The sequence below is a fragment of the Kogia breviceps genome, chromosome 13 (genome assembly GCF_026419965.1).
Source record: "Kogia breviceps isolate mKogBre1 chromosome 13, mKogBre1 haplotype 1, whole genome shotgun sequence".
NCBI classification, from domain to species: Eukaryota; Metazoa; Chordata; class Mammalia; order Artiodactyla; family Physeteridae; genus Kogia; species Kogia breviceps.
Window position 1 is genome coordinate 20,803,242 of NC_081322.1, and position 10,769 is coordinate 20,814,010.

A 10,769-nucleotide genomic window follows, 5' to 3' on the forward strand; every position below is an offset into this window, starting at 1 on the left:
TTTGTCCCACATCTATCCATCCAACTAATGCCTAAATTCTCAATTTACTGCCCTCAGCATAGCATCTTTGGTTGGTGTCTCCTACGCCTAAATGTATCACTTGCTCAATCCTCAGTTCTTTGCATCCCTGTATCTTGCCTTCTTTCTTGGTATCTTGCACAACTATTGATGTGACAGAGGACATAGGAAATGTTTTACCCTTGACCTCCCTGGCAGAACCTAGCATAGTGCAATGAAGTATATATACATTATTTGGATTTCATTAACTAAGGAAATAATATGGTATTTTATAAGACTGACTGGGAGGGAAAGGAGCAAAACCAGAAGGGATGAGGGAAAAGAGGTCAAAGGGCTCTAAAGCCAAGTTTTATTCATTTCATGCCTTGTTTTGAAGTGACTGATGTTTGCCAACTTTGACAAAAGGGCAGTTTTCTCTGCAAGTTTTGTGTAGATCTCAATTGGTCTTTAATCATTCATTGTTCTTTTAACATTTACTGACAACCAAGTGCCAAGTAGTTAAGGTATCTAGGTACTTAAGATGTCAGTGTGTGAAACAGATCTTATCAAGCATGTTGTAAAAGTTCCAACCAAATAAAGCAAGGTAAGGGAGATCAGTGATCAAGGGTGCAGATTGCAGTGCCAAAGTTTCCTCATTTCCAAATACACGAGCGCAATAAAGAACAATGTTAGTAACACAATGCTGTACACGGAGGTGATTTACGACTGCAAGAAACATTTTCAGAGCCCCATTTTTGTACAGTCTTAATACTTGGGCCAAATTCACTATGTGCCTGACCACTACAGGCTTATCAGTCTCATGAACCTGACCGAGCTGCATGGACCCCAAAATGAATTCTCACTGAGGCAGGTGAACATTTTAAGACAAGAATATCAGCACTATGACTGACATTTAAATATGGGCTTGGGAACAATTTATTCATGCAGCTATTTAGGGAAAATGATTATGCATGGAGCCCAACCACCTTGGTTAGATCACATGCTATTACTGTTTACACTAATCCATTCTGTACAATGTTTGACCAGTTTTAAACCAGATTTTATTAGTGACCTTCCCTCATGGCTCCTGATCGTTACGCTGTGCTCTCTTCCTTAATTTTCAGCATTACTCCTCCCCATTTTTAGCATAAATACCCCTTCATATTACTATTATACCAGGACTAAATATTCCACAATTCAGCTAGTATACTGATCGTTTTGCTGCCTGGCTTTCCCTCCCCTCGCCCCAGTCATAGGTCCTCTCTCTCTACTCTGCTTTCACCTCCATTAATTCAGTAATACTTAGTACCCTGCACAAAGCCAAGGTTTTCCATATCCCCCTGTGATCCTTATGATCACCAAACCAAGTCATCTCTCCCTACTAAGGATTTTCCCACAATAGTATAAACTTTCACTTGGCTGTATTTACAATTATGCATTTTAAATTCAGACAGGTTACCAAAGGCTAAACATTCACTCAGAATTATTTAATTACACGACTGGATAACTGAAAAAGAATTTCCCATTAAAAACAGTTTCAGAGCTAGAAAATATCAATAATATACTGGCTAACAGGTTATGACTCTAGGGCAGTGACATGATTAAACAGAAATGGCTTGAATCTTATGGATGCATTAATCTAGATTCGATGTTGGCTAAGAAATCTATTTACAAATGCAATTTCAAAATTAAAAAAATAAATAATCTGTCTTGAGTTTTGTTTTCTTTCCGTGTCCATAAAATGAAGAGCTTTTCCTGATCACCAGTTTTTCATACAACAGACAAGTAAATCTCGTGGCACTAGCCCTAGAAAAGGAAGAACATTTGAGATTTACAAGACTATCAACATCTCAAGAACTTATTTAAAGGAATTTTCAAAAATACTGTCGTCCTTATAATGGTCTATCTCAGAAGCCAGATCCGTATTAAGTTTTTTTCAACAGAAATTCAGTTTCGGGATAGGATCATCATAGATAAGACCAAGGACACAATATTGACTGATTGTTAAGCAAAATATCTCTACTCACAGACATGTTTACACCTTAGGAACTTCATGGCAAACTGGCCTCTTTCAATAGGCAGACAGCGACCCCTGTCACTGTTGGCAGAGAAGAGAAACACTAGTGTGAAGTAACAGTTTTTCCCCTATAAGAAGCATAAGCTAACAGGAAACTCAGTTATAAAATCCAGGCAACAAAAATTTGTTATCTCATATCTGCATATTGGTCTTATCTCAGAAGCCGAATCCGTACATGCTTTTCTTCAGGTAATCCGCTTCGGGATAGCTTTCCTCATTGATCAGACCAAACTCCATTAAGCTCTACCACACTGACACTTACCATAAACTAGAGCAACATTAAAAGGCAAATACTACGGAATGTTATAGTAGATGTTGTAAGCCACATTAACTTACTTTCAAATGAAGCTGTTCATCATCAATCGGTGACGGTCATAGCTTCATTAGTGTTCATCGACCTGCAGGATGCTCCTCCGAGGACAAAAAAAATTTCTCATTTACTCTACATGTGGACTAAACACATGCAGACTCAAAGTATTAATACGAGTCCAATACACACCTGGTAAGACTGTCAGGTTTTAACCAAGTCATTTTCCAGCAAACCTTCTCCCATACGTTTTGGAACTTTCCTTTGCATCTAAAAAAAGAAGCTTAATTTCAAATGATGCTCCATCATCGTTTCTGTAAATCAACAGGTTTACTCCTTCGGTTTAAAAACTAAGCCCTCAACAACCCTTACCTCAGTCTCTCCACATAACAGCTCCGTTCCACCGAAAGCCATTGTTCTTGCGGGGCATCTATTTAAAATTAAGCAGTCTCACAGAATGTCATAGTTCAAGGTTCTCAGCACTAAACTCCTCCCCTTCAATAATCCTATTTGCAGACAGCGCCACCTGGGCACAATACAACTGTCTCACGCCGAGTCAGGGGCTGCCCGTTTGGAAATAACTGTAGATCTGGCCATGGGAGAAAGACACCCTATCATAGGCCTCTCGCTCTTAACGTTAAGGGTAACCCCCCGCCCCCAAATCCCAGGAATGTTGTCTTCTGCCGGCCGCCTCCCAGGCTCAGTCAGCGGCTGCCCGGGCGTTAACGACCAGGCCGCGCGCAGCGCCGCGGCCACCAGCGGCCGCCACCACGACTCGGGACACGTGGCGGCCCGGCGGCACGTTCCTCACGTCCAGGTTTTCACCACCGCACTCTAAGCTCCAATTTCTGAAATCGTTTCACCATACTGCAGCCCCCAACATAAGCTGCGCCGCCCGGGTTCGCTCGTACAACCGCCCGCAACGCCCGCTTACCTAGCACCACACTGCAGATCCCAACTCCTGACGTAAAAGACCGAGCAGTTTCGCCAGCAGTTCCCTATATAGTCTCTCCCGAGCCGGGACGAGGCCGCCCCTCCCTCTCGCATCTATTGGACGCTGTAGAGTAAGGGGGCGTGACCGGCTCCTGACGGGAGGAGCGAGAGAGCGCCAGGCGGCTCTTTTCTTTTGGGGGCTCGTTCCGGGGCGTGGTGCGCGCCCCGTCCCTCCGCGGCGCGCACGCCCAACCCCGGGCGCGCGCCCGCTGGCTCGCCGCTGTCCGTCGCTTCCGAGTTTGGCTCTACGTGGCGCGGGAGTGGCGCCAGAATTTAAACGAACAGCCGCCTTTGCAGGCGAGGCTACCACTTACCTTGAGCCAAGTCTGCCCGCGACGGCTGGGGCGGCTCGGGGCCGGCAGTGGACTTGAGTGTAGCAGTGGACTTGAGTGTAGGGCGGCCTCACCCGGTGACCCGCTCGAGAAGTCGGGCTGGCTGGTTGGCTGGCGCCTGCGGGAGTTGACGCCGGGCGGCCGCTGCAAGCCCGAAAAGAGAAATTGGCGGGCAGAAATGTTCTACTGAAAAAAGTCTGTGAAAGCACCGTGTTTCTCCTCCGGTCCACAGCGAGAATGCCGCGCATCCCAGGAGAGCCGGCCCGCCGCGCGGCACGCGGCCCAGCTGCGCTCCGCGGGACCCGCCCCACCCACACGCCGCCGGGCGCAGGGCGCTGCTGTTACGCTGATCCGCCCAGAGAATTCTCCCCGAGACGGGAGACCCGAGAGGTAAATCCTCTGCTTGGTAGAGAACACTGAGGCCTGAAGTAGCTAAGTAATTTTTCTAAATTCACACAACCAAAAAAAAAAAAAGGCTTTGCTATTTAAATTTCTTTTTGTACTAAATTCATTATGATGCATGCAGGAGAAAGATTAATTTGAGAAATTTCCCAGAATGCTTTATCCAAACGACACTTCAGTAGCAACGATTGAATTAATTAGTAAGTACGGGTAAATATACGTACGTATATGCACACACGGGAGCACACGACATTAGAACATTACGGCATTTGAAAATTCAGGTCTTCATAGCTCTTAACAACTAGTTATTATGTACCTGTGCGTTTGCTTATTGTCCTCCGCCGGTGCACCGCTCTTTATTTTTCTGCCTTAGAACAGTACCTGGCATAAAGCAGGTGGTCAGTAACTACTGATTGAATAAACGAATGAATGAATATATGCGGTGGCTTCTAGAAAATTAAAATGAAGACCAAACTCCAGATTAAAAGATAATAGTGAAAAGCAAATTCCTGTAACAGGAACCTAAGCGATGAAGTGTTTACTTACTTGGCTGGGCGTTATGTAGATTTGAAATCAACCATTTTGTAATGTACAATGTAAATTTGCATACTCATATTAAAAAAAACTAAAACAGTACAAAAGGATATAAAAAGCAAAGTAAAAGTTCCTTTTCATATCCCTGGGAATCTTCTCTCTGCTATTAACAGTAACCAATATTAACAGTTTTTGAAACTTTCTGTGCACATATATGTATGTATTTTTTCACATGCAAATAGGATCTGTGTCCTTTTCTGCAACTTGCTTTGCCCCGTGGTAAATATCATAGACATCTTTCTGTATCAGTACATATAGATGACCTTCTTGTTTATAGCCTGCATGGTATTCAGTTGGATGTGTCATAATTTCATAGCTTTCCAGCTTTTCACTATTTCAAATAGTGCCGAAGTGAATTGTAGGTATATCATAGTGAGCTTGTGAGAAGATCTGCAAGATCGATTTCTAGAAGTGAGGTAACGGTTATGTGCACTTAGATTTGTGATAGATATTACTTAATTGTTCCCAGCTTCCTTCCACTCCCATAAAATGGTTGTTTTGTGATTATATTTTGAAGTGTGTTTTGCTAATTGAGAAACATGTATGACTGTTATGGGATGGCCATTGTCACACAACTGAAACCGAAAACTGTTACTCCCTTTGTTCTCTTTGAATCACTGTTTGCTGTGCTGAAGACCCTTAAAATCATCTGGTCAAAAGCAGTATAAAACAATGATTCTCTACCCTGACTTATCAATTGAATTACTTGGAGAGATAAAAAGTATCAGATTTCTGGTTCCTAACCTGGAGCTACTAAAGCAGAATATCCAAAAGTGGGACCCAGGAAGCATTTTAAACAAGCATCTGGGACAGTGCTAACAGGAATATAACATAAACCACAAATGTGAGTCACATATGTAATTTTGAATATGCTAGTACCACTTTTTTTTTTTAGTAGCCACTTTTAATTTAAAATAGTAAATAGCATCAGATGAAATTAATTCCAGTACATTTTATTTAACCCAGTAGAGCCAAAATATTTTCATTTCAATATATGATCAGCATAAGTTATGTCCTCAGTCCTTAAAATCCATTGTATATTTTACACTCACAGCACATCTCAATTTGACTGCCCACATTTCAAGTGCTTCATTGCCACATGGCTAGTGGCTGTTGTATTGGACAGCCCAGGTCTAGGATGATTCATATACATATATAAGTTTGAGAACCGCTGTATTAGGGTAAGTGCAGTACTGCACATCTGATATATATTCCAGTCTTAAAAAAAAATGACTCCCATATTCCTTTTAACTCATAAATGGATAACTCTAACAAATGTAATGCAAAATGAAATGAATTTAGATCCTGATTAGTGACAACACTGCCCTCCAGTGAATGTGGGTGATGACTGTAAAGTCAGTACATAATTCATTCAAGACTTATCTCTTCAAGGAACAGAAAAACATACTGAGGGATGAAGCCAACAGATACTGCTCCCACACCTAAAGCAGACAAGCAAAATGCTACCAAATATTTTAAGTGAGTTAAGAAAGACCATATAAAGGTCAGAACTGAAATTAATAGTATCCTTGAAGAATTTAGCATTCTGAAAACAACTCCTCATATTCTGTTGCAAACTTTCAGATAAGATCATCATTTTAATCTTTTTTTGGAAGAAATGTTCACTGAGCCCCTGGTGCATGCATTGTGCTTCAGGGAAGGTTAATGTGAATACACAAAAGTCCTTGCCCTTCCCGAAAGAGTTTATACTTTAGTAAGAAGTAACCACCCAATTTTAGACACCTGCTTGATGTTTTTTGGTTTGTTTTAATTTTTGCTGGAATATAGTTAATTTACAATGTTGTGTTAGTTTCAGGTATACAGCAAAGTGACTCAGTTATACATATACATATATACATATATACTCTTTTTTAGATTCTATTTTCATATAGGTCATTACAGAGTACTGAGAAGAGTTCCCTGTGCTTTACAGTAGGTCCTTATTAATTATCTATTTCATATATAGTAGTGTAGACACCTCTGCTTTAAAAATTAGACATTCATTAAAGACTTTTAGGTAAGATTATAGTGTGAACCAAATAGTGTTTTAGGAAGAGTTTGGAGAGAAAAAGCAGTGTTTAGAAATTTAGTGCAATCATTTAGATGAGATATTGTGAGGGGCACCACTATAATTTTGGCCATGGAGATGGAAGGCAGGGAAGAGAACAATGTATGGTGAGAACTTATGTGCTACTAGGATCTTGTATGCATTGGATCATGTAATCTTAAAAACAATCCTGGTGTATACTTTAAAGATGAGGAAAATGAGGCATAGAGATCTCGGATAACTAACTTCCCAAGTCCTGACCCCAGATTCATAATCCTGTCCCCAGAACATGCTGTGGCTGTGTTAAAGGAGGAAATGGTAGGATGTGATGATCTGTGGGGGAAGAGGAAGTGGAGTGGAGCCTAGGCAGGCAATAGAATGGCAGCTCCACTGACAGGAAGAGGCAAGTCAGGAATGACTGATTTGGGAGCAGGAAAAAGAAGATTCAGTTTTGGTTGTGTTAGATTTTGAGGGGAGCATTTGGTTACATTTGTCCAGTGGACCATCAGAAATGTAGAACTGAAGCCCAAGAGAAGAGTTGGGGCTAGAAAAGGACCATTTGGCAAACTAATGAAGATGATGAGTGAAGTCATGTGCACAAATGAGTGTGGGGAGAAAAGAAAAAAGGGCCAACAGCAGTTGCCTAAAATCAGTACCGTAGTGTGTGCAGATATCCTGCAGTAGATAGCATTTGAACACATAGTCAATACACATAAAGAGCTGGTTAGCTAATCAATGTATGAGAGAAAAGTTCACATTTACAGCTTTTGGTTAAATCATGGGAAACATATGTATGCTAAGTGAGGTAATGTAAACATAATTAACTTATTCCAAAGTGGGAAAAAAGTCAGCTTTCAGAAATAAGAATTATCTGATAAGGGATAATCTCCAAAAAATATAAAGAACTCACACAACTCAGTAGCAAAAACCCCCAAAAATCCAATTGAACAATGGACAGAGGATCTGAATAGACAGATTTTTCCAAAGAAGACATACAGATGGCCAACAGGTATTGAGTTGACCAAAAAGTTTGTTCAGTTTTTTCCGTAAGATGGCTCTAGCAGCACTTAGTTATCTTTAACTTCATTCAAAACAATTTTATTAGATTGTGTTGTGACAGCTGTCATATCAGCGTGCATTTAAAAAAGCTTATCAAAATTAGTGAATTGTTGTGTAGCCATTTTAATATTGAAGATGGAAGAAAAGCTACATTTTTGGCATATTACGCTCTATTGTTTCAAGAAAGGTAGAAACACAACTGAAATGCAATAAAAGATTTGTGCAGTGTATGGAGAAGGTGCTGTGACTGATCGAATGTGTCAAAAGTGATTTGTGAAGTTTTGTGCTGGAGATTTGCTGGACGATGCTCCATGGTCTGTTAGACCAGTTGAAATTGATAGCAATCAAATCGAGACATTAACTGAGAACAGTCAACGTTATACCACTCGGGAGATAGCCGACATACTCAAAATATCCAAATCAAGTGTTGAAATCATCATCTGCACCAGCTTGGTGATGTTAACCACTTTGATGTTTGCGTTCCACGTAAGTTAAGCAAAAAAAAAAACCTTCTTGACCATATTTCCACATGTGATTCTCTACTATACATAATGAAAACATTCCATTTTTAAAACAAATTGTGATGGGTGATGAAAAGTAGGTACTGTACAACAATATGGAATGGAAGAGATTGTGGAGCAAGCGAAATGGACCACCATCAACCACACCAAAGGCTGGTCTTCATCCAAAGAAGGTGATGTTGTGTGTATGGTGGGATTGGAAGGGAGTCCTCTATTATGAGCTCCTTCCGGAAAACCAAACGGTTAATTCCAACAAGTAGTGTTCCCAATTAGACCAACTGAAAGCAGCACTTGACGAAAAGCGTCTGGAATTAGTCAGCAGAAAACACATAATCTTCCATCAGGATAACACAAGACTGCATGTTTCTTTGATGACCAGGCAAAAACTGTTACAGTTTGGGAAGTTCTGATTCATCCGCCATATTCACCAGACATTGCACCTTCGGATTTCCATTTATTTCAGTCTTTACAAAATTCTCTTAATGTTCAATTACCTGGAAGACTGTAAAAGGCACCTGGAACAGTTCTTTGCTTGAAAAGATAAAAAGTTTTGAGAAGATGGAATTATGAAGTTGACTGAAAAATGGCAGAAGGTAGTGGAACAAAACGGTGAATATGTTGTTCAATAAAGTTCTTGGTGAAAATGAAAAATGTGTCTTTTATTGTTACTTAAAAACTGAAGGGACTTTTTGGCCAACCCAATACATGAAAAGATGCTCAACATCACTAATCATCAGGGAAATGAAAATGAAAACCGCAGTGAGAAATCACCTCGCACCTGTTAGAATGGCTCTTCTCAAAAAGGCAAGAGATAAAAAATGCTAGTGTAAGATGTGGAGAAAAGGGAACCTTTGTGCTCTGTTGGTGGGAAGGTAAATTGGCACAGCCACTATGGAGAACAGTGTGGAGGTTCCTCAAAAAATTAAAAATAGAACTACCATATAATCCAACAATTCCACTTCTGGATGTTTATCTGAAGAAAATGAAAACAGTAACTCAAAAGATATGTGCATCTTCATGTTCATATCAACATTATTTACAGTAACTAAGATATGGAAGCAACCTAAGTGTCCATCAATGGATGAACAGATAAAGAAAATGTGGTAAATATATACATGGTGGAATATTATTCAGCCGTCAAAAAGAATGAAATCTTACAATTTGTGACAACCTGAATGGACCTTGAGGGCATTATGCTAAGTGAAATAAGTCAGACAGAAAAAGACTAATACTGTATGATCTCACTTATATGTGGAATCTAAAAAGAAAAAAAGAAAAAGAAAAGAAAAAAATCCAAGGTCAAAAAGACACAGAGACCAGATTGGTGGTTGCCAGAGGTGGGGGATAGAGGGTGGGCGAAAAGGGTGAAGGGGGTCAAAAGATACAAATTTCCAGTTATAAATAAGTAATGGGGATGTCACATACAGCAGGGTGACCATAGTTAATAATACCGTACTGCATATTTGAAAGTTACTAAGAGAGTAAATTTGAAGTCTCATCACAAGGAAAACAATTGTGTAACTATGTATGGTGAAACATGTTAGCTAGACTCACTGTGGTGATCATTTTGCAATATATACAAATGTTGAATTTTTATGTTGTACAGCTGAAATTGATACAATGTTGTATGTCAGTTATACCTCAATAAAAAATTTAAAAATACGAGAATTAAAGAATCTTATCTCTTAATGTTCATTTTTCCAGTGTCTAAAACTGAACTGGTCAGTAAACTCTAGGTTTCGTTGCAGGACAGATAACTGTAAATTGAAGAAAATCTTGTGAATACTTCATGAAATAGTAGAGTTTAACTTAAGCACGTGAAATAGTAAAGTTAAAGAGCTACATCAGGGGGAAATAATCACGTATATCTGGAAAAGTCAAGGCGGCAGTTTGACACATGAGCCTGAAGTTCAGAGGAGAGGTTAGGGCTTGAACGTCATTGGCATGAGTAAGGTATTTAAAGAACGACACTGAGTGAGAGCATCCGGGAAAGAGTATAAAGAGGAGAAAGCCCAGGACAGAGCCTTGGAGCACTGCAAACTTTCGAGTTCCAGCAGAGAAGGAAGTGCCAACAAAGGAAACGCCTTGGGGGGAAAGGTGGAGAGTTCGATATCTCAGAAAGAAAGTGGGGAGTTTCAGGGAGAGTTAGGTCAGTTAGCATGAATGTTGAAAGGTCAAGTAAGATAACAGACATGACTGTGGGGTTTGGCCACATGAGGATCACCAGTGAACACAGCTGCAAGTGGAATAGGGATGATGGAAGCACAGTTGAAGAGGACTCAGGAGTAAGTGAGGTGAGAAGGCAAAAATGGGTCTGTAGCTGGAGAGGGTTGTAAGGGTGAGGGACTGCTTTTTAAATGAGAGATACTAGAGCATCTTTATATGTTCATGGGATTGATTTAGTAGAGGGTGGAGATTTATGATGCTGGAAAAAGAAGCA

At 40.4% G+C, this 10,769-nt stretch overlaps 1 long non-coding RNA gene and 2 other non-coding genes across 5 annotated transcripts; all 3 read right to left on the reverse strand.

Annotated features, from left to right (window-relative positions):
- Positions 1–330: 330 nt before the first annotated feature.
- Positions 331–3,608, reverse strand: LOC136792430 (uncharacterized). 3 transcript variants are annotated; one of them, XR_010836214.1, is made up of 6 exons: positions 3,316–3,438; positions 2,754–2,811; positions 2,574–2,651; positions 2,411–2,485; positions 2,025–2,095; positions 331–1,803 (listed from the first exon to the last, which is right to left on the reverse strand). It is a non-coding gene; the product is annotated as an uncharacterized lncRNA (long non-coding RNA). The 3 variants fall into 3 exon arrangements; XR_010836215.1 differs by having other exon boundaries at positions 2,754–2,970; positions 3,316–3,357; XR_010836216.1 differs by lacking the exon at positions 2,754–2,811 and having other exon boundaries at positions 3,316–3,608.
- On the reverse strand, positions 1,902–1,973 carry LOC131740303 (small nucleolar RNA SNORD50). The gene has a single exon (XR_009330894.1). It is a non-coding gene; the product is annotated as a small nucleolar RNA SNORD50 (small nucleolar RNA).
- LOC131740304 (small nucleolar RNA SNORD50) lies at positions 2,228–2,297 on the reverse strand. The gene has a single exon (XR_009330895.1). It is a non-coding gene; the product is annotated as a small nucleolar RNA SNORD50 (small nucleolar RNA).
- Positions 3,609–10,769: the final 7,161 nt, after the last annotated feature.